The sequence below is a fragment of the Eucyclogobius newberryi genome, unplaced genomic scaffold, assembly GCF_026437365.1.
Source record: "Eucyclogobius newberryi isolate DKJ021-1_F unplaced genomic scaffold, fEucNew1.0.hap1 SCAF_6, whole genome shotgun sequence".
Taxonomy (NCBI): domain Eukaryota; kingdom Metazoa; phylum Chordata; class Actinopteri; order Gobiiformes; family Gobiidae; genus Eucyclogobius; species Eucyclogobius newberryi.
In genome coordinates, this window is record NW_027316278.1 from 31,123,471 (window position 1) to 31,147,818 (window position 24,348).

Below are 24,348 nucleotides of genomic sequence, written 5' to 3' on the forward strand. Positions count from 1 at the left end.
ATACATGTTTGCAGAAGACGATACATGTTTGCAGAAGACGATACATGTTTGCAGAAGACGATATGTTTGCAGAAGACGATATGTTTGCAGAAGACGATACATGTTTGCAGAAGACGATATGTTTGCAGAAGACGATACATGTTTGCAGAAGACGATATGTTTGCAGAAGACGATATGTTTGCAGAAGACGATACATGTTTGCAGAAGACGATATGTTTGCTGACACATCTTTGCGCTTATTCCTCTTTTCACCTCAAACACTAATGTATTAAAGCTGTACAGTGCCACTAAAGAGACTGAGAGCTGCTGGGCAAGACTGACAGAAGCCAGGCTGCCAATCTGCTTCATAAACCGCCACCACCAATCACTCACACGCATCACATTCCTACAGCGTCTCCTGCAGCTCTTGTGCCTCTCCTCAAAGTTTTTAGCAGCGCGACTTGTCTGTACTTACAGCAGAAGTGCAAAGAGCATGTGATTTCAGCTGCTTTGCTGCTTCGCTGCGGGCAAATTCAACAAGTTCCAATAGTGGTGCGGGGTCGAGCGCTGCTGTGCTCAGAGACGGTTATGAAGGCGGCTTTTTCTGCGTGTAAAGTGTTCCGGCGTGCCTTGGGCTAAAGTATTTGTTCCTTCTCCAAGAAACCCTGACCAATTACAAAGCCTTCTTATTTTAGAACCATCAAAATAGAAATGCACTTTGCTGCCCTCTGGAAGAACAACTGAAAACTCACCAATAACATTTTAGCTAGAAAGGCAGCAAATATTACTTCAGAAAGAGTTTATATAAATCATATTACCAATCCAATCCTTTGCATTTCTCACTGCAGTGGCTTGGACATACTTTGTTATCTTGAAAATCCATTACAAACCAATTCCACTCAGCCTTTGCAAACGACTCCATTCTGCTCCATCTTACTCCTCCATCACCGCCAGTGCCACTTCATCATAGACAAACACAGTAGATGCATGTTCACAGTGGACACATATATCTTTACGTGTCCCTCTTCCTCTGCCCGTGTCATGGTTGTAAATTTGCTTTATGTTGCCATTACTCCCAGAGAACAGGAGGCAGATTTCAGCACGAGCACATAAAGCCTTAAAGTCCATAAATTATTTCAAGAGATGTTCCGATATGTAAAGAGTGACCACAGAAGCGTAAAAAGAGGGAGCGGCATAGATCTTCTAAAGCCATGTTGTAGAGGTCCTGAGCCAAGCAGATTACCAAGTTATCACGGTCATTATTGCCTTAAAAGTCCTTAGTAGTTTTATGGAAATACATGAAAGAAAAAAGACCATATGGTTCCTGAAACGTTAGAAAGATTAAACCTAGAGCCGCACAACTTTGTGGGGGGGAAAGTATTACGATTGCATTTAGATTTGTGATATATGTGTGAAAATAAGAAGGATTCGGTTCAGAGAGTCAGATCTAACATGCTCATTCCAAATTGCAGCTTTCGTGATTGCGGTTTTGATGCGATTGAGAAGATTTGTGAAGCTTTGCATGTAAACATGAGCAGTTAACGCTAAAGGAAACATTAATACAGCACGATAGCTTTAGAATAAGATGAAAAAAGGTTTAAAATCTCAAGGATGTAACACATTGATTGGCAGAACAGTGGTTATTTTGAAGAATTGAGTAAAGAAAAAGGTTTGGCACAAGAAAGCAAACCAGAGGAACAAAAAGCTGCGTACACACAACTATATGTTAGACACACTAGCATAAACTACTGGAGAAATGTCAATAAAAGCTCTTCACAGCCCAGTATCCTCCTGTTTGCCCTTGTGCTACTCCGACTGTATTTCACTTCCATTAATGGACCTTAAGGTTTAACCAATTTTCTACATTGAAAATAAAGGTTGCTTTTTTTTTCCCTTTTTGCCTGCGTGCAAGACCTTTTAATCCACTTAGATCGATCCATTTGATATGATTGAAGTTGTTTATCCTCACCCTGTAAGAAGCAGCGGACAACCACAATGCGGTGTCAGATAATCCTTTTTCTAATCTTGAACTACAGGTTGCACTTGCATTTATACGACATGATAATCAGGATTATACTGCGACTAAACCTGGACCATGAATACATCTGGACTAGAACAGGACCAAACCACGAGGACATCAGCGCTAAACTGGACCGAATCCTGGACCAATGCAGGATTAGTTACAAGGATTTTGAGTCTGTAGTACAAAGGTAATGAGGTCAAAGACTTAATTTGTAATATTGGTAGATTTGGTTTTACAGTGAAAATATAGCATTTAATAATACAACTACAATAAATGCCTATCAATTTTGTGAATGTCTCAATGACGCAAACATTATAAATTCAACACAAAAAGGTATAACATTGTCCAAACATATAATTTGGGATTAGGGCTGGACAATATGGTGAATAAACATCTAATCGTGACCTCTTAACCGCTACAATCAGCTATTTTGATAACATCGCCATATTGAGATTCACACATTTTCTATGCTCAAACAAAGACACTTTTCCCCGCCCACTCCTCCTATTGGACGCTCTTAACTATGCTCTGTGAGAGTGACGGATAACTTTAACCAACAGCAACGAAGCAGATGACTTTGGTGACCTCTTCACGGCAGGATGAAGATACCGAGTCTAGATGAATCGTGATAAAAATATAAATTGTGATTCAGCTTCAATAAAATGCTGTCATATCACTTTTTGACAATGCTAACCACCATTACAAACTATGGAGAGTACAAGTATTTGAATGAAAACAGATCATCAGGACAGAAGTATATCCTCTCCAACGCTTCACCTTAGACAACGTCTCAGCTTCCATATTGAGTCTGGCTTCATTGTTGACTGAGCATCTTGGCAATTTCCTGACCTATTTGTGTTGCAATTGTGAAAATATCATTATTTTTTTCAGCTGCTTCTTCCTAATCCTCTCTCTCTCTCTCTTATTGTGCTTCTATTTTCAGCAAAGGAGAACCACAAACACAGCACACAGGAAAATGCATTATCATATGGGACTCATGTGCACCCAGAGCATACGAGACCCTTTGTATTGATGCTATATTCCACACTGGACTCGTTTGAACTAAAAGTGTACATTAAGGGTCATTAAAGGGCTTTAAACAGACTTTTTGACATTTTATCTGTAGTATCTCACTGAAAATGATTTGGTTTATGGTTAAAGAGTGTTAATGTAATCCAGTCCTGATTCTGAGCCTACAAGACCACAAAGACTTTAACAATCAGTTCAAATGAGGCTATAAACTCTCGCTGCCAGCTTCCAATTTGCGTACGTCGGGTTGAGATCGCAAGCACTTAAATGGGAATGGGTTTGATGAGGGCCTATGGACTTCAAAGATGTTCAATCGTAACAACTCGCCCTAAATATAACTGCATTTAGCTAAACGTGCCAAGTCGCCATAGCCCTCGCTGTATAAAAGACAACAACTCACGTGTCTTTGAACATTTTTGCAGCTCCAAATGTCCACATTCTTCCCTTGGCCAAGTACAATAAAGTCTTTATAATTCTCAGTGTCATCATTGTATTACATTTTTTCAGTAAAGTTGGTACGGCAAGTGCTGGAATGAGCAGAATGAGTTTGATGAAGGCGTTTGGATTTTACAGACACTGGGCCGCAATACAGGACAATTTAGCAAAAATTTAGATGAAAAAAATGCAAAATACATTGACTTACACACGCTGTCTAATTCATCAAGATGTGGCAGTATGGCCTGCGGGCAGACCATGCCACTTCCTATTGGCTAATCATTAGGGCCGTTGGCCAATAAAATGTTGTTCCGTTTTGTCATTCATCCTCTGACCTACGCACTTCCTGGGTCTGGGTGTTGCTCCACGTACCTCCGCTCTCCAGGTAGTAGTTGTCCCTTATGCTAATGCAATTCGATCGTGTAGTTTTACTCATAAAATGGTTTCTGTGGTTTAGTGCCGTGGCCTGTCACCTGGCGCCGCTTTGTTAACGCTCCGATGTGATCTCTGCTGACTCGGGATTGTTGTGGTCTCGCTGTCATAGCCCCACAACGCGTGGTCCCGGGCAGCTAACGTGGTACGTCCTGAGCGTGATATGCCGGTAGCCTAGTGTTCAGGTTAGCGTTAACCAGGTCTCTTTTCAGATGTAACCTAAACTCTCTGGAGCGGCGGTGTGCGCTGGAGCCGTTGCCTTGCCCTGCCCTCTGTTGATATGGATGTCTGTGCCCTGTGTTGTCCAGATCCACTGGACTCTTAAAAGACTATACATCCACGCATAAAGAACTGATACGAACTGTGTTGTTACCTAAGCCTGTGTTAAAGTATTTATTAAATTAATAGCCTGTTAAATAAATTACATGTGAAACTGGAATCTGCCTCTGTATAATCAAGAACGAATCTGTGTGTCCTTTTAGTTAGTTTTCCGGGTGTAAGCCCGGTGGCGTTGTTGGTTTTATTTTCTTTATCTTTATTTAATTTAAATTAGTTTAAAACATTTATAGTACCACCCGAATGCCACAAAGACAACAAGGAGTAAAGCTGTGTGACACAAGAGGAGCAGGCTTTTGACACAAGAGGAGCAGGCTTTTGACACAAGAGGAGCAGGCTTTTGACACAAGAGGAGCAGGCTTTTGACACAGGAGGAGCAGGCTTTTGACACAGGAGGAGCAGGCTTTTGACACAAGAGGAGCAGGCTTTTGACACAGGAGGAGCAGGCTTTTGACACAGGAGGAGCAGGCTTTTGACACAAGAGGAGCAGGCTTTTGACACAGGAGGAGCAGGCTTTTGACACAAGAGGAGCAGGCTTTTGACACAGGAGGAGCAGGCTTTTGACACAAGAGGAGCAGGCTTTTGACACAGGAGGAGCAGGCTTTTGACACAAGAGGAGCAGGCTTTTGACACAGGAGGAGCAGGCTTTTGACACAGGAGGAGCAGGCTTTTGACACAAGAGGAGCAGGCTTTTGACACAAGAGGAGCAGGCTTTTGACACAGGAGGAGCAGGCTTTTGACACAAGAGGAGCAGGCTTTTGACACAGGAGGAGCAGGCTTTTGACACAAGAGGAGCAGGCTTTTGACACAAGAGGAGCAGGCTTTTGACACAGGAGGAGCAGGCTTTTGACACAAGAGGAGCAGGCTTTTGACACAGGAGGAGCAGGCTTTTGACACAAGAGGAGCAGGCTTTTGACACAGGAGGAGCAGGCTTTTGACACAAGAGGAGCAGGCTTTTGACACAGGAGGAGCAGGCTTTTGACACAAGAGGAGCAGGCTTTTGACACAAGAGGAGCAGGCTTTTGACACAGGAGGAGCAGGCTTTTGACACAAGAGGAGCAGGCTTTTGACACAGGAGGAGCAGGCTTTTGACACAAGAGGAGCAGGCTTTTGACACAGGAGGAGCAGGCTTTTGACACAAGAGGAGCAGGCTTTTGACACAGGAGGAGCAGGCTTTTGACACAGGAGGAGCAGGCTTTTGACACAGGAGGAGCAGGCTTTTGACACAGGAGGAGCAGGCTTTTGACACAGGAGGAGCAGGCTTTTGACACAAGAGGAGCAGGCTTTTGACACAAGAGGAGCAGGCTTTTGACACAGGAGGAGCAGGCTTTTGACACAGGAGGAGCAGGCTTTTGACACAAGAGGAGCAGGCTTTTGACACAGGAGGAGCAGGCTTTTGACACAAGAGGAGCAGGCTTTTGACACAGGAGGAGCAGGCTTTTGACACAAGAAGAGCAGGCTTTTGACACAAGAAGAGCAGGCTTTTGACACAAGAGGAGCAGGCTTTTGACACAAGAAGAGCAGGCTTTTGACACAAGAAGAGCAGGCTTTTGACACAAGAGGAGCAGGCTTTTGACACAAGAGGAGCAGGCTTTTGACACAAGAGGAGCAGGCTTTTGACACAAGAAGAGCAGGCTTTTGACACAAGAAGAGCAGGCTTTTGACACAAGAGGAGCAGGCTTTTGACACAAGAGGAGCAGGCTTTTGACACAAGAGGAGCAGGCTTTTGACACAGGAGGAGCAGGCTTTTGACACAGGAGGAGCAGGCTTTTGACACAGGAGGAGCAGGCTTTTGACACAGGAGGAGCAGGCTTTTGACACAAGAGGAGCAGGCTTTTGACACAGGAGGAGCAGGCTTTTGACACAAGAGGAGCAGGCTTTTGACACAGGAGGAGCAGGCTTTTGACTCAAGAGGAGCAGGCTTTTGACACAGGAGGAGCAGGCTTTTGACACAGGAGGAGCAGGCTTTTGACACAAGAGGAGCAGGCTTTTGACACAGGAGGAGCAGGCTTTTGACACAGGAGGAGCAGGCTTTTGACACAGGAGGAGCAGGCTTTTGACACAAGAGGAGCAGGCTTTTGACACAGGAGGAGCAGGCTTTTGACACAGGAGGAGCAGGCTTTTGACACAGGAGGAGCAGGCTTTTGACACAGGAGGAGCAGGCTTTTGACACAGGAGGAGCAGGCTTTTGACACAAGAGGAGCAGGCTTTTGACACAGGAGGAGCAGGCTTTTGACACAAGAGGAGGCGCTCTTCACCTCCTCCTCTTGTCCCGGGGTGTCTCCACAGTTACGAGCGTGTCCATGTTGTCCTTTTATCCCGTTTCAAACTCTGCTTTCGAGAAGTTGTTTATCATAAACTCCTGGCGATCCTTGGCCCCACATTCATCTTCTCACTGGCTCCAGACGAACGCCTGCAGGGTTCCAACATGTCCCAGTGTCCGTGCGCATCAGACCTGGACAATCGTGCAGGATGCATATTCCTCTGCCGATACATTCACAACGAGCGCAGTGTAGGTTCAAATGAAGGAAACAACAACAGGCTTCGTTTTATGAAAAGGCTACTGAACATTCATTGTCATTATTCGTCATAACTTCTTATGTGTGTTTACGTTCTTGTTTACTACATGCGTCATTCACATTTGCACCAATAATAATATGCACAGATGTTAAAAAAGGTGCATGAATGAATGAAAAGTATGTTCTTGAAGGTAATTTGTAAAATATAGGGTTATATGTAAAAAAAAAGGACTTTCCATTTTAACATTTAAATGTCTAATGACTTGTAATTTCTGGCAAAAGAAAATTAGCACCATTACTATTGTCAACATGACGTTAAATGACGGATGCTTCATAGTGAAGGCAACAACGCTCTGAAATGTCTTTAATAAATGCGTAGTAAAAACAAACACAAAACACCATCACTTAAAGGCGTCTGAATGAAACAAGGAACAATTAACACTTAATGGTGACGTTCCGGTGGGAGAGCTGCCTTGTAGTGCCACCGCGCCTTATCTAAACTCGGTTTGAACCTGCGTCTTCTCACACGGACCAGTGAGCGCGCAGGCAAAGGGTTAAGTGCTTTACCCACTCCGGGGCCCGCTGCAGCAGAGCAACATTTAGAACATTTGACTTCAGAGACTTTACAAACGGATGGGAAGAATGCATTCAAAAACTCTCAGATCAACACCGAGGTTGAGATTACAGGGAGGCAGTACGTTGCAAAATCGATTTAACTGAAGAAACTTTTTGTGATGTCTTATATAAAGTCACGTACGACCTCCAGAAAGTTACGCAGTGTTGCCATATAACTTTCTTTAGGCAGTGCGTGCGTGGAAATAGAAGGTTAAAACATTTCTCTGGAACATTCTTCAATGAAATGTGGAATATTATAGCCGTTTATTTTATTTATCGGATGCCTGTCAATCCCACCCATCTGAACTCTGGGAAAAAAGACTATAGCCCAGACTGCACACTTTAATATAGTGTAAGAAAAGTGTGGTCTTGGCTGGTCAGGGCTCATGGCTATTTCTAAAAATGTAGTTCAAAATATAGCTTGAAATCAGCGACAAAAAAATATTTTAAAAAAGGAAAACGGTAAAGGGAAAAAAAAGTATACTAATGCAAAGCAAATGAATGTAAACTAGATGAAGATTGTGAATTCAAGAAGACTTTAAGGCGAGGTTTGCCTGGAACGAACCGGTTCAAGCGTCCGTGCTTCTCCCACACGGTGTCAGTGGGTCAGTGTGAGTTCATCTAACATGTGCACAGTGTTTACACGCACCGCAGCACAGCACATGCATTATGGATGGTGCTCCGGTTTGGGCTTTACCTGCCCCTTCTCTATACGTCAGGTAACGCGAGCTAACTGCTTTCTTTATATCCCACGGTCTTCTAAGCAGGAGCGGTCTGGAACCGGCCTGTCAACAAATCATGTACTAATGGACTTGAAGTGTCACATCCACGTTAAGTCAATGACATCAGCAGCTTTTCACCGTCTGGTTTGGACACTGTACTTTACATTTTGTCTCCAGTAGCTTGTGTACAAGTCTCTCAATGGCCTAGCACCAAAGTACATCTCGGACATGTTTTTTTTTTCCTGTTGTGTGAAGCACTTTGAATTGCCTTGTATGAATTGTGCTCTACAAATCGACTTGCCTTGACTTGCCTGGTGTAAGTTTGTCGACGACCAATCCCAGGCCTTTATTGGAGGAGCGTGTGTGTCCAAACGACTAACTCTGATCAACAGCACAGGATTCTCTTTTTGTGTCATTTGTCATGTTTAAAAAAGTTCCCATGGGCAGGTACGCCGCCATGTCTTTGCTTTTTTTAAAGATTTGTTTGAAGTGGGCTTTATTGGACGGGACAGATGCATGCAACGTAATGGGGCAGAAGAGTGAATAGCGGGGAGAGACATTCAACAAACTAAGCTAGGAATCACTTTTCAATCACTCAAATCTTGGTTAATTTGTCAAATGTATCTACGCTTAAGCTGCCTTTGGGCTAGAAAATATATATGTAAATTTTTTTCCTGTAATGCTACCGCATAAACATGGCATATTATTTTTAGCAGTTCTGGCTGGGCCCGAGGCAGAGCCGCGAGCACAATTAGATATACTACAGTTAAAGTGCATGATGACAGGTCAGACTGCACATTTCACTAAAACGTAGTGAACATGCTCATATTTAAAAATGTACTGAAAGTTTGAAGTATATATTGTTACTTCCTGGTTGGACTTGAGCAGCAGATGTGATCAAGGCAATTCCACAACTTTTACCTAGTAACCATGTAAACAAGGGCCAAAATCCATAATTACAGAATAATCATGATTTGGCAAATGACCTTTACTTTATTAAATACTAATTTGATTATGATTATGTAAACTGTCTAAAAATGTCAATTGCATGAAAATTGTCCTGCATTTTCAATGTAATGTTATACGACATAGACTTAGACATAGTTCTGTTTTAGAAATCAACACTACTTCCTGCAATTTTCAACTTTTATTTTTCAGTTTTTCTTTACAAACTGCCCCTGGACTGATGTAAATCTGTTTATATTCCCCCAAACTAAGTAATAATTAGAAAAACCTGCCATAGACACTGTTTGGCCTCGAGGTCCATGTTATGACCAGACATTTTAAAGTGCTTATTGGACTACTCATTGAACTAAAATTCCGTTAAGATTTATACATTTAAAATGTTGCTAAAAATTATAAAAATGTTATCCCAAACACATTTTTTTAGGTTTACAATTTCACTTCCTGTGTTTAATTGATGACGTCACACGAGGAAATTATTCTGCAAACACTGGGCAAAAACTCATCTGATGTCACTTTTTTTCATGTAACAAATAAAAAATATATGAGAGTGACTTTATTTGTGTTGAATTAAGGTTTAGAATGTCAAAAAAGTCGTTTATTTGGTGTAAATTATGCATAAACGTTGACTGGAACGAGTGTCCCTGGTGTGATGTCACTTCCTGTCATTATCTACAGATTCTTTAACTTTTCTACATAAATACCTGCTCAATTGATGTAAAACACGTGCATTTTCACTTCTCCGTAAATATGTATTGCATTTTTTTCCATTTATTGACTTCAGAGCTTGTATAGAATAGGTTGCGGCCACGTTCTAATTTTGATGTCATAATCTCTGATGGAGGGAACTTAATGTAAAAAACACAATGAACAATTTTAATTATTTGTTTGTGATTGTCTCAACAAACTTTTTGAAGTACAAAGAAGTACTGAAGTCTGAAGAATAACGTCTAAAGAAAAAGTCTTAAGTTTAACAACAGTAGGTGGCGGTAATATATCACTTGGAAAACATAAAACACCAAAGAAGAGGAAGAAGAAGAAACTGTTGAGGGGAAAGTAGATGTCTGAGGTCTGAGGAATAAAGTCTAAAGAATAAAGTCGAAGACGCACAACTACAGTCGGTGGCGGTAATGTAACACTTGGATCCCAACCACCATAAAACACAGAAGAAGAAGAATGTAAATGTGTTACTATTTTTCTCTTTTAATTTAAAGGTTCAGAGATGATTCCAGGCACATGTTTTCTAGAAAAGACAATAATCCAGGCAAACTGCTGTATTTGCCTTACGTGTTTGCCAAGCAGGTGTTTGCAGAGCCACACACACACGCACGCACGCACACACACACACGCACGCACACACACACACACACACACACACGCACGCACGCACACACACGCACGCACGCACACACACACACACACGCACGCACGCACGCACGCACGCACACACACGCACGCACGCACACACACACACACACGCACGCACGCACACACGCACGCACGCACACACACACACACACACGCACGCACGCACACGCACGCACGCACACACACGCACGCACGCACGCACGCACGCACGCACACGCACGCACGCACGCGCACGCACGCACGCACGCACGCACGCACACACACACACACGCACGCACGCACGCACGCACGCACACACACACACGCACACGCTGCCCTGAATCTGAATATGGGCGCAGGAGCCGGGATAGCTGCACAGCACTAATCAGGCCAACCGAAATAGAGTTCATGGCGGTTGCGCTGGAATGAGGCTGAGACGAGGTTATCTTTGGCGCTCCGTCGGGCAATCGCACCGAAATCCATTTACGGAGAAGACACATTGAAGATGGCACTAGATTATAATTTATCCGTGCAGATTTAAAAACATGATCCGTCGCGGGACTCGGCAGGGCAGGGCTTTCACTGTGGTTAACGTGGGCAGCGAGGGAAACAGCTCAATTGGCCTAGTATCGACAGAAATAGTCAATAAGTCTGGAAATTGACATTGACTCGGTTTGAATACGAAGCAAACTGTCAATCAATCTCAATGTCCAGAAAGATGTATGTCCACCTCGCCTGTAGACACTCTTTTTCTGCTCAGTTTGTTCTTCTCGCAGCATGAAAGTTTTCACGTGGAAATAACTAGCGTCCAATCTGCACCTAAAGATGTTATTTTAATAGTTTTTTTTTCATTTAAACGAGCAGGAGAAGCTAGAAAAGGCCAAGTGTGAGTCAGGTCTGTGGAGATGCAAGCCCGCTCATAGTAAGGACACAGGTTTTATACATTTTTAGTGCAAAAAACAACCCAAACTGAAAATAAATAAAATCACACTGTTTTTTTTGGTTTATTTTTCAGTTTTTTGTTTTTTTTTAACAACTGTATAAGCTATTTGTTTATATCGTAGCCTGATTTATTAAAGTTTTAACCCCAAACAATTAAGCAAAATAAAACAAATTGTGCAATAAAAAACATTTTAGTAAATAAGAAAAAGCTTCAAATTGATATTTCTGAACTTTAGTTTTTTTATTTTCCACATGTATTTGATGTGACTTTGATCCTAATTTTTCTGCCACCCACGGAATGATGAGAGAATGATTTCATAGCATAATTAAACCGTCTTTGTCCATTTTTAAGAACACATCTCTAAATAATTTGTACTTCAACCGAACCAAACCTATAGTGCCCATGTATTTTTAGACCCAGACTGCATGTGAAATATGAACACCATCCAATTCCAAAATATGAACCTATTATCGTTCTCCACCTAAATATACATAGAATGAAAAAGCTGCAGTCTTTGCTTTGGCCCGTTGCACTTTTCATTTCACTTGCTGCAGATTGGGCGGCTGTGATTTACTGCGTAGTCTTATATCTGCTTTATGAGCTCTCTATTGGGACAAATGTCTGCAATGGTGTATGTAAATGAGAGATGACGTGTTGCTGGTGAAGTATGGGGAGACAGAGGAACGGAAGCGAACTGCAAATATGCCACTTGAATGTAGAAAGTTCATCTTCATTTGCGTAAGAAGTACTAGCTTTAGATTTATTGACTTGCTGCTGAGTGTATTTATGAGCTAATAACCAGATCAAGTTAAATGATTTGTCACTGAAACGAGAAAAATGAACTGAAGGACTAAATTCAAATGCTGCTTGTAAATGATTGGACATGCAGGGAAAGATTTATTGTCAATAATTTGTTTTAAAAACGTCAAAATAATAAAGTAAAGAATAAAACTACTACTAATCCTATATACAGTAAGCCTTGTTTTTTTTTTTTTTAAGTTATTGTATTACAAAGTATATTGAGATATGGCAATACTACTGATATTTCAGTAGTCATTGCATATCACAAAATATTCTTCATAAAAATGCAACAAAAAATAAAGTGGTTTGCAGAACAGTGCAATAAATAACTCCACTCTGGATTAAAATCTTTAAAATTTCTAGGGCAGGACTTACTACAGACTCAAGTCGTTTAGTTGATTTATCGGTTGACCAAAATTTGTATTAATCTACTTATTATTTAATTTTTAATCTAAGGATTTGTACGGGACAAGTGAGTTCGCCAAAGATCTGCAAGTGAATCACCACCTCAGAGTTGGCACCAAACCTCAAACTAAACCTGGACTAGATCAGGACTAAACAAGGACTAAATGAGGACTAAATGAGGACTAAACAAGGACTAAACGAGGACTAAACATGGACACAACAAGGACTAAATGAGGACTAAACAAGGACTAAACGAGGACTAAACATGGACACAACAAGGACTAAATGAGGACTAAACAAGGACTAAACGAGGACTAAACATGGACACAACAAGGACTAAACGGGGACTAAATGAGGACAAAACGAGGACTAGAACAGGACCGATACAAGTCCACATCAGGACAGATATGGACACAATTCCAAGGACTGAAACAACGACAAGCGTGAACCCTAATATTACTTCTTACACACAGCTTTCTTGTAAGTTTCTCTACAATGAAAGGTGATAATAACATACAAATACCCAGAAGCCTCCTCCCCTCTCCATCTCCTCCTCACTTTAACATCCCTTCTCGTTACTTACATATTGCCTCGCTAATCTCAAATAGCGTCATTGTTCGCGAGTTTACATGGACGAATGACTGAAGACACCTTTGTTTACAATGAACCGAGACCAGTGTGTACAATATATACTACGTGTACTATAGTAAACCGAGCGTGAGCAATCCATTCCATTAACGTTTCAGCAGACCTCCGCGATAGGGCTCCATCGCTTGCTGTTGTGCAATCGCTCGCCTCCTACATTACCGCGCGTGACCTTGACATCTTGTTACAGTTAACATTAAACTTTATGAGAGAAAGCTTAACAAGAGCTGAGATATGTGCCGGGCCGGGAGTGCGTTCTGAGGAGCGATGGCGAGGGAGTCAGGAGATCGCCAATAGCCTATTTGCTTTGGTCGCAATAAAAGTGCAGTGAATGTTGGACGCGTGGACGGAAATGCCATCCGTTATAAAGGCTTATTGGGAGAGCTGAATTACTCGGCGCGGTTAATGCGCTGAAGGCTGGATCTGAGATGATTGCTCTCATTCACGACCACAGAAAGGGACAGTTCTACGAAAGCACAAGAGTAAAGACGTTGCTTTCTAACGAAATGAGGGATTACACCGACACGTTGCTTTCTAACGTTAACGCCCTATAACGAGCTCCAAAGATGATCCTATGAGCTGAAGGAACAGGCTACTCTATGGTCATTATCTATGGTTGTTTTTTGAAACGACTTCCGAAGATCATACAAGGTGAGTTCAAGCTTGCGCACACTTTGAGACTAATCTTGGACAAAACCAGGACTGACTGGACTAGATCTGGAACATTATTTTTCAAGGACAGATCAGGACTAATCTGACCAAACCAGGAATGCACCCTTAGATTTTGATATTCACATTATACAACTTCAAATAATTATTATATGTCTGAGAAGCAAGAATCAGGTGTAAGGAAAAAGCGCAAATTACAGCCACTGAACCTTGACTGAACTGTATATTATGTGTATTCTTCTTCATCTCTTCTTACTTATCATTAGCACTACCTCCCTCTACTGCTGCCAGCCTTCCTTGTTACTTATCTACAAACCACCTTCTTCTGTTAGTTTTTACTTTTACTGCTCATACCCCTACTGTCCCCTACTGTCCCCTACTGTCCCCTACTGTACATTTTGTATTTATTCACTGAATTCACTTTACATACTCTGCACTTTAACTGCTGTTTTGCACTTCTGGTTGATGCTAATTGCATTTCGTTGTCTTAGTACCTGTACTCTGTGCAATGACAATAAAGTTTAATCTAATCTAATCATCTAATCTAATCTAATCAACACAGAAGGCACTCAAATTCTGGTTTACAATCAGCGGTTCAACTTCATCTAAACGCCACAAATCACATGTTTGAAGAAAGGGGAAGATATGGATTGAAAAAAGAATAAAATAAGCTTTTTATTTTGTTAAGAAATAAAACCTTTTAAATAGAAATGGTGGTCTGAAATACAATCTCCCTTCAGTCAACAATAGCATCCTAAAACCTTGGCGGAAATCAAACCACCCCCGTGAGGAAGAGGTGGGATTATTCTGTTTCAGTTATAACTCCTCCCTTTGGGGTGGGACTAATTGCCGCTCAGGAGAGTATAAATGCTGCTGCAGAAACCGTTCCCATCAGATTGGAAATGACTTTTGGGTGGAAGGCGAAACATCTCGACTTTTAAAACTGTTTCCATCACAAAATAAAGACATTGTGCGAGGACTCCACCTGCTGGCTCGTTGAACAGGAAATAAGATTAAATGGGGCTAAATACAATAGCACTGAGTTGTCCTTTGAAGAAGTATGGAGTGCTTTCAATGTGACCATCATTTGATGAGATGGTTACGTGACCTGCTCGTCTCCATGGTGATGTTGAGGCTTTGGCAGTATGGCATTAAAGGTATTTATCTCTATGGAGACAAGCAGGAGCTATTACCAGGCTATGCTTTAGGTCTGTAGAGAGGCAACGCCAATGAGTTACAACATAGGCTAGAGATGGACGTCACCATGGTAACATTTTGTAACCAACATCCAGAACTCATACAAATCATTAGGGAAATGCACTTTTTAATCATAATTTTGTTATGAATACTTTGATAGTTTGACATTTTTGTATTTGCACTTTATCTAATGCCCATGTTCTACCAAACTAATGTGAATACATCTTGAAATAGCTCATTCATTCTTATTAGCACCACAAATATACCATTATAGGTTAAATTAAACCCTTTTATCTATGATTTTTACTGCCTTCATTGGGCGACAAGATTGATTAAGCAACAAAAACATAATGAAATGAATGCCAAAGATAAGTTTTTCGGTATGTTCTGTGGAAAAAGGAATAATAACTCCAAGGAGAACAGCAGATGGTCTGGAAAAGTTGCATAGTGCGCCTCAAAAATATACAAAATGCAGTCAAACCAAGCGTTTTCAGCTCTGGAGGGACAGGATTACTCAACCAAGACAGTATGTTTTATGATGAAATAAATTAGCTTTTTTTTGTCTCTTATTAGTCACAAGTGTCTAGATGACCGTGCTAATTTGAACGGCCAGTTAACCTTAGGCAGGAGTGATTAGGGACGCGTGCAGAAACTTTGAAAACAATTTGCGTGAGAGTGCAGGCGGTGTATAAAACTGACAGGCAGCGCTAAATCACATTTATATCACAAGGCGGATTGCTTTATGGATCTTAGATTTATAATGTCATAGAGAGAGACACCTGATTGTGCATTTAAGACTCCTGCAGATTAAACCCGTCACAGTTCATATTAGCTGAAAGGAAGAGGGTCAGGAACAATATGCTAACTATAAAGACTCCTATCAAAGACATTTAGTGAAGAATGGACTGATGTCGTCATTTTGCAGGGGGCTATTCATGGCCTCGCCCTTCGAGACAACCGCTGTCAAGGTTTTGGGCGTTAGAAAAATAAATTGAACTTAATTATGACAATTTAAAGAGTAGAATATGTTATTATGAATTGTTGATTTATTTTCCAAAGCCAAATGTTTCATCACTCATGGATATAACTCGAAATGAGACTGTTTTGTGCAAGAAATATGCCATTTGAAAATCAACTCAATTGAGTGACAAAGTTAAGTAAAGTGAACCGCCAACACTCCACGCTCACGGCTCCGACTTCTTTATTTATTTATTGTTTATTTGATATTGGTTTTATCCGTCCCTATAGTAATTCTCAACAACCGTCCCAACGAGAGCTTTTAACAGATCAGATTTCACTAGATGCAATTTTTTAATAAGAAGAATATTAAGAATATTCATCTTGCCTTTGTCTAGTAGAATACGTTTGTTGTTTCTTCTATGTCAGACAAAAGGTAAGATGATGCAAAATGTCCCGAGAGCAGTTCTGTGCTAACCAGAACTGGACGGCAGTGGAACGGCGTGATTGAACAATACACGGATCAGTAACCAGGGGTCCGGGAAACACAAACGCCGGGTCAGAAAACGAGAAAACGTTCAATTCGAAACAAGGGAGCATTTTGAGTTTCCCTCACATGGGACACACTTCGACAACCTGTGGTCAGTGGGGGGCACGGGGTCACCATGTCAGGTTGACCACACGTAAGGACAACAGCTCTTAAGACATGTCAAACCAATCATCGTTTGAAACAAGGGATTTACATCATCTCTTACCTATTGTCTGATATAGAAGAGACAACAAAGGTATTAGATGGGTTCACCAACAATAAAAAGTACTAATAAATAAATCAATACATCACGAAAAACGGCTTGATTCACACGCAACCCAAACCCCACTCAAATGTTTTCAAAAACCCATTTATTCCATTTACAAAAGTAAGACCTTTACACAATTACGCCTTTGTCTTGAAAACTGCTACTGCTTTTACGCCAAGTTGAAAAAGATCATTAGTTCACTTGTGCTGACACTAAAGACTTTCAACTTTGTTTCAGTTTTTGTTTGTGGAAAGGTCAGACACAAATCAGGTCAAAACACCTGCATTTTTTTGGACAGTTTAAAAAAGCGATCTCTTGGTAAACATCTCTGGAAAAGCGTTCCCAAAAGCAACACTTGGTTATTTTGAACGCTTTTCCGGACACGTTTAAGGCTTGGAGCTTGAGTAGGACCGTGATCAAAGCCAGTCGAGAGGCGTGTAGACAGCAGAAGAGAAAGTGTCATTTTATATTTAGAGTATTGTTGCTTAAAAACATTTCAACCGGTAGAGACAGGCAGACGGACGGAATAAGTGAGGTGCGTGTCTGCCGAATGGATGTCAGGCATGTGATAAAAAGGAGACAACGGGGAGAGTGCGTTTCCTCTGGCCCAGGTGGAGGAGATGGAGAGGCTGAAGAGGATGACGGTTGCGCTCTGAACGCGCTCTCGAGTTCCTCCCCTTTGGCATCTCGTGTTTTACAACTGCAGAAAAGCATGCATGCCTTTCAAACAGTCAAGTGTTCCCTCAACGTGATTGGTGTTGACACTCCATCTACTGGCAGCAAGGGGAATTATCATGGGGAAATAAACAAAAGCTGGCACGTTAACGTAGGCGCGCTGTCGTAATGGCCGTGATTTGAGGCAATACATGTTCAGAATTGAGTCCGGTGGTGATTTATGGGCTTAAACAAGTACAGGAGTAAAAAGTAAATGGAAAAGAGAGAGTCACTTTGTTCTGGATGATGAAGAGAGGGAAAGTGTATGTGCGTCTCATTGGAGAACCACGGGATCACATGTTTGGAGGGAATTCTGTTGGAAAAGTGTGTCTGGTTTCTTTCTAAGCCCATGTCAAAGTGCCCATTACTCACAGGGAAATACAGACTGTTGGAGAGGATGTGGCAGCAGGAGGTAAATCACTATCATGTGTTTTAGGACTGTTCTGTTGTTCACAAATATTGGACTGAGATCAACAAAGCTTTACAAACAATTTATGAAATCACCATCCCAATGGATTTCAGAACTCTGTATCTGGGCCTCAGAACTCCTGCCATGGACACACGCAGCCTCACAACACAACCTCTGGACACAACCAGCAGCTATCTCTGGGGCATCCTCCTCACGGCTGCAAAAAAGGCCCTCACAAAGAAATGGATGACACAAAATGTACCAACGATCAAGGACTGGACTGACATTATACTGGATATACGTAAAATGGAATAAATTACATAGAAAATTGACAAATTTGACAGACATTGGACTTTAAGGGTTTTATTTAAGGTTTTATGTATTTGTTGGATATCTGCTGCTTTTATTTTGTGCCTTTCTCTGTCTTTGTTTTTATATGTTCTTTAATTTAAACAAATTAAAACATTTAAATGAAAAAAACAGCACAGGAGACCCCCGGATCTCTACTTGTGACATCATGTGTTTTCTGTGACTTAAAAGTTCCTCTACATGTGTAAATCTAGATAGTGCACGTTTACGATCTGCTGTTCATATTTCATGATGCGTTGCTGCTCACTTTCCTCACACCTGAACCAATCTTTTTTTAATGTATTATTCGCAGCGCATTTTTTCTCGCCAGACAAAGGCATTCCTCTCCAAACTTTGATATCGGCCTCTTAAAATATGAAACTAGTACGATATTACCAATTCAAAAAGAGAATGCCTCACAGTTTGTAAGTCAACAGTGATTCATTTTTATAAACTATTCATCTGGAAGAGAAAAATGAGGCAACATTTATTATTCTGAAACACGTGCATGAATAAGAATCCTCCGTCTCAGCGTGCCAGGCCTAGATTTCACAACTGGGGGGACGCGTACTCCGTCCTCGGAAATGTATTTAGCAAACTCTATTGTCCAATTTCCTCCTTGTCCCAGATCAGTTGCAGATCAGATGCAAGAGCGCCCTGGCAACGAGCGCTCGCCTCTGATGCTACAGCTTCTCCAAATCCCCACAATCGCTCAAATCTCGTATTCCACTTCATCTGCTTCACTCAAGACTTCGAACCGCTTCTGTTTTAGGCGAAAGACGAATGAGACACTGCATTTCGCTCGTGTGGGTTTTCCATTTTCGAACTCGTTGTTTGTGGTAGAACGAATTGGATTTCCATTGTCTGCCGTTTCAGCAACGCGCCGCATCTCTCCTCCGTCCCAGTGGAAGCTTCAGCCTTTACTATTATTGGATTTTTGACGTCTGTAGTGTCTAAGCTTCTCCTGGTTTTAAAGGCGCTACAGCTGATTTTCACTGTCGATTTTTTTTTTTTTTTTAAATAGTTGTAACGGCCAAATGTTATTGTTCCCTTTCCTGCACGCTAATTATTCTCCATGATTTATTTATTTGGGCATTTATTAGAATCGGGACACTCCATATTAATCAGTGTATCAGCAAGTAGCTTCAACATAATTATGCCAGAGTTAGCGCAATAACTCTATTTCTTCTTCTGTTAAAAACATTCAACAAAAGACACACAACTTTACTTTATAAGACATTAAAACATTAAACCTTGCAGGCAACAGACAAATAACAGATCTGAATTATTACAAAGGACACAGAGGCTCTTTGCATCTATGTTATCTGTGTTTTCTGTTTTGAAAGTGATGTGCTCAGGCAGTGTATTCCATATGTTGTGCCTCTGATAAACTCCTGTGTCCATTGCAGTCTCCTCTGCTTAATGCCCTAGTGCTTATTCCGATGTTTTGTTGTATTTTTTAACATATAAAAAAGCCATTAAGGGTGAAAGAGCAAGCCCATGATGAGTTCATAATCAGTAAAGCTAACAACAACTAGCATGCTAACAGTGCACTTTGACAGCTGATTTTACCATATATATATATATATATATATATATATATATATATATATATATATATATATATATATGTACATGTGTACTGGGGGAAACATGGACACGATACAGCCACTTTACTGTAAGAAACGTTTGTCTCACGTGATCATGTATTTAAGTGGAATGCAACGAGTGATTATTCCAAAAGTTTACACGTTGCAATACAATATAAACCTGCATGTCAGAATTCTGGAACTTTCACTGTACAAATTCCAAAGTTTATTCCTTGATTATGGTTAACATCTCTGCAAATACTTGGCTCGACGTTTTCTCTGTCGACACAAAACAAAACTACTTTTTTACTACCAACAAAAAAACTGGTTGACATGATGGTTGTGTGAAGACTTTATGCCACAAGGTTCTTTTTTTAAATGTGTGGACAAATCCCAATAAACGTAATGTTAACCATGAGCCCATTTTCTGTTTGGATGATTCACTGTATCTGAAATGAATAACCATAGAGTCTGAAATTAAGACATCCGGCTCTAAACTGTCGTGAACACCAACTATACATTCAAATTTCTGCTTCTATCTCACATTTATAAGTGATAAGATGGCACTTTTTTGGATGGACAGGAAGGTTTTAATGTGTCACATAACTGTTAAAATTGTATTGTATCAAACGTAAAAAAGCTTTATATGCTGTAACTTTTGTCCCTGATACACATAAGTTCAAGTCACTTCGCTGTCTGAATTTCTGAACTTTCAAAAGAGATGTATGAGCTTTTGTCGCATCTAGAATGAAAATTAAAAAGGTATTTGTGTGCCAAATTTGCAGCTGCCATCAATCAGCTGCAGTATTGAATGTAAACAAGGCTCTGAAATGGCACCGGGACGTATACGGCGCGACTGCGGGAGCTGAGGGGGCATGAATGCTGCCATTTAACTCCCCCAAACTTGTATGGATTCGCTATCAAAGCTCCGCTCTCCATCAATCAGACACATTCACTCATCGATTCAACATCCACTTAGCATCGACACGGCGTCCAATCGGCGCACTCTGGAATTCCACTGCATTCCCGAGAAACCCGAAATCCCGAAGAGTGGGAATGATTGTCGCGTGTACAATATATTAAGTGACAAAGTTTGGAGGTTTTTGGACTCCTTTTCCTCCAGATGGCGAGCCAGGATTTGGTTTGTGAGTATCGAGCAGAAGTGGTGCATGTCGATGAGACCCAATCAAACGCAGGGAGACAGAAAAGTACCCCTGTTTGTTGATTGGGACAGTTGGTAGAGCTCAGTAGTGTTCAGAAGTAGTTAATAGAACTTCCAATTGCTATGGATGTCACGTGAGTTTACTTCTCCCCGTCGCAATTCAATACCATTCTAGAAAATCGGATCGGATAAACTCCAAGATAAACTCCAAGAGGGGATTTTGATGTCCCACTTTTGGTCCTGTGTATGGCTGAAACCAACTCAGGGGCCCATTATCGGCATGAGAATGCACCATGGAGCCCTTAACCTTCTCCACAGTGGCATCACAATACAAAAATGTTTATGAGCAAATTTGGATGAAAGATTAAATCGTCATGATCCTTATATTATTGGTGTAGTTGTAAAACGTTGCATGTTTGTTTGTCGTAAGAAATTGTGGTATTGAAGAACTTTTGGGGTGTCCTGTTGCTCAGATGTTTTGGATTGAGATCAATAAAGTTTTACAGACAATTTAAAACATTGTCATCGGAACCGTGGGCTTCAGAACTCCTGCCATGGACACGATAAACAGTTATCGTAGGAGCATTCTCCAGACGGTAGTGAAAAAGGCCCTCACAAAAAGATGGAGGACACAAAGCACCGACACTCATTGACTGGACCAACGTACTGGACATTAGAAAAATGACAGAAAAAAAAAATCAATTCGTACTCAATTTGGAAAATAGACAAATCTGACGGACTGTGGGAAAAGTGGGACATTTGTTTGGGTTTTTGTGCGCTTTAGTTTCTATCGTTTTGTTGGACGTCTTTTGAATTGTATCTGTTGTTGTTCTCTTTCTGGTTTTGTTTCTGTTCTTTTTTATCCATTTATTTATTTTTGTCATAATAATGATAATAAATGATAATCCATCCATCCAGTGACGGGTGACTGGAGCCTATCCCAGTGACTTCGGGCCTTAGGCGGAGTACATCCTGGACAGTGGCCAACTCGTCGCAGGGCCAAATATTATAAATGATAATGATAATAAAAAAATTAAATACTACTTCTACTGTACATTGAGACCAATAAAGGCTGAATTATGGAGACTGAAGGTTTCTAGCTAGTGCATAATTACAAATAAAATGTATTATTCATGACAGTTTTTTGAAATTTTCATTGAATAATGCCTCTTTCTTAGTCATAAAAACGTCTTTTCGTATGTGTTTTAATCATGATTTAGTTTGATGTGCAATAAATTGCTTTCATCACTGGGTAATTTTAATCCAGAGGTCTACAGCCGTCTGACTATAACTATAAGTTATAGAAGTCTATAGAAGTTAGAGGAAGAATTATTTTTGTCTTGAAGGCAAACAATTAAAAGTCTGTCGCGTTTATGTTCATGAAATTAATATTGAAAGTCTGTTTTATTTGTTTTTGATCAATATGAGGGGATATTTGATGATTATATTTCTATCATATTGTCCGGCCTCACATTCAGTGCTATTTAAACAGTTGCTACACGACCTTTATGCTATTCTGTCATCCGAGCCATCACACTACATCTGCTGAAACAACTAATGATAATAATACTGGCACCAACAACTGCACAGGCTTCTAAATGAGAGCAAAGAGAAGCTCTTTATCTGCCCGTTACACCCACCGCTGCCCCCGGAGCTGCCCCTGGAGCTGCCCTCGCCGCTCTGATTGGCCTGGCACCAACCATGCCACGCACTCTTTCATGTTCCTTCTCTTCCGAGTCACAGTTATTGATTAAGCTGAGTCCCTCATCCCAAACGCCTCGTCACACATTTACGGCACAGTATTTTCAGCAGCAGAATGTCACATAAGAGAGCTGTAATAGGCTATTTAACACATTAGAGTGTCGCGTTTGCAGGTGAATACCGTTCTTTTTTGGGTTGCGTTCTGTGTCCGTTCTGGCCGAGCAGCGCAGTGTCGATGGCAGGTTTGATTCCCAGATGACGAGGGGACTTTCTCTCCTCCATTTTCTTCCAGTCGATCCAAAACATGCTCGTTTGTCTGAATTATCTTTGGCATGAAGCTGCTGTATCAGAAGGATGTAGCATTTAATCGAGTACTTTTCAGAGACCGTTACTTCTACTTGAGTAATATATTTCACAATGCAACAGTTCTCTTACTTGTTTTGGTTCCTCTTCCCACTGTGAGTAAATCTACAAGTCACAAATGTTGACAATATTAAATAATTAGAAAAAAAAAATGTCCTGCGCCGCTGCTTCAGATGATTTTGTTTTTCAAATGTGTGTGTTTATCCTTTGAATATAGCAGATATTGCGCATTATTTAATGTTTTTTCTTCCATTTACACTATTGTATTTTCCGGACTATAAGTCGCACCAGCCAAAAAATGCATAATAGAGAAGAAAAATCATATATAAGTTGCACTGGAGTATGAAATGTGGTTGCAAGTGTGAAAATAACAAATAATATCACATATAAGTCGTTCAGGAGTGTAAGTATAAGTATATAAGTATGAATATAAGTATAAGTCGCACCCCGACCAAAACTATGAAAAAAGGTGCGATTTATAGTCCGGAAAATACGGTACTTTGCATACTCAGAAACGCAATCAACCAAAAAGATACAAGCGTGTGATGGTTAAATGATTTCTCTGGTGAATATTGAGTACTCTTCAGCTTGCGGAGATGTGTGAAAAAATGATATCGCAATTGTTGTTTTGGAGTAATGCTAAATAATATATATCGAATGTACCGTCCATGATTAAAACGATTAAAAAGGACTTCAAAACAGGACAGAAAAGTCTACAGTCATCTCCCAAACAAGGGTTTAAAGGGGCATGAGGCTGGCTTGATAGTCCATTGATGCTTTGTCGAAATACTTGAATCTAAAACAAGATATATATATCACCTGAATAATGTTCGAGATAATCCCCGAAACAACCGATATTCATGTTTGTCATTAATATCATATCGGTGCTCTCACTTGACAACACTTTCCGGCTACTCTCCCTCTCACTGTAACACAAAAAACCTGATATATTTTAGATTGTTGGATGGAATGGCTGTAACGGGATGGTGATAATATCGCCTGACCCGCCAGCCCCACCCACATTCTGTTCGAATACGTAAGGGTCTGGAATCAGAGTCAGAGCCAATGAAATCGTCGGTAATCCATTTACCTATCCAATCCCAGGCGGAGGTTTTAACGCGTCACACTGAAGATACAGAAGTAGCTCCTCACCCCCGTTCCAAAACATTCAAGATGGCGGACCCGGCTCATGACCCGGCTCGTGACCCGGCTCGTGACCCGGCTCGTGACCCGGCTCGTGACCCGGCT

At 41.0% G+C, this 24,348-nt stretch overlaps 1 protein-coding gene and 1 long non-coding RNA gene across 5 annotated transcripts in view; one reads left to right on the forward strand and one right to left on the reverse strand.

Annotated features, from left to right (window-relative positions):
• Positions 1–24,348, reverse strand: part of grid2 (glutamate receptor, ionotropic, delta 2) — a 788,159-nt gene that overhangs the window by 724,432 nt on the left and 39,379 nt on the right. The gene's annotated exons all lie outside the window — the stretch shown is intronic.
• Positions 3,798–4,331, forward strand: LOC140346453 (uncharacterized). The gene is made up of 3 exons (XR_011924322.1): positions 3,798–3,851; positions 3,924–4,043; positions 4,111–4,331. It is a non-coding gene; the product is annotated as an uncharacterized lncRNA (long non-coding RNA).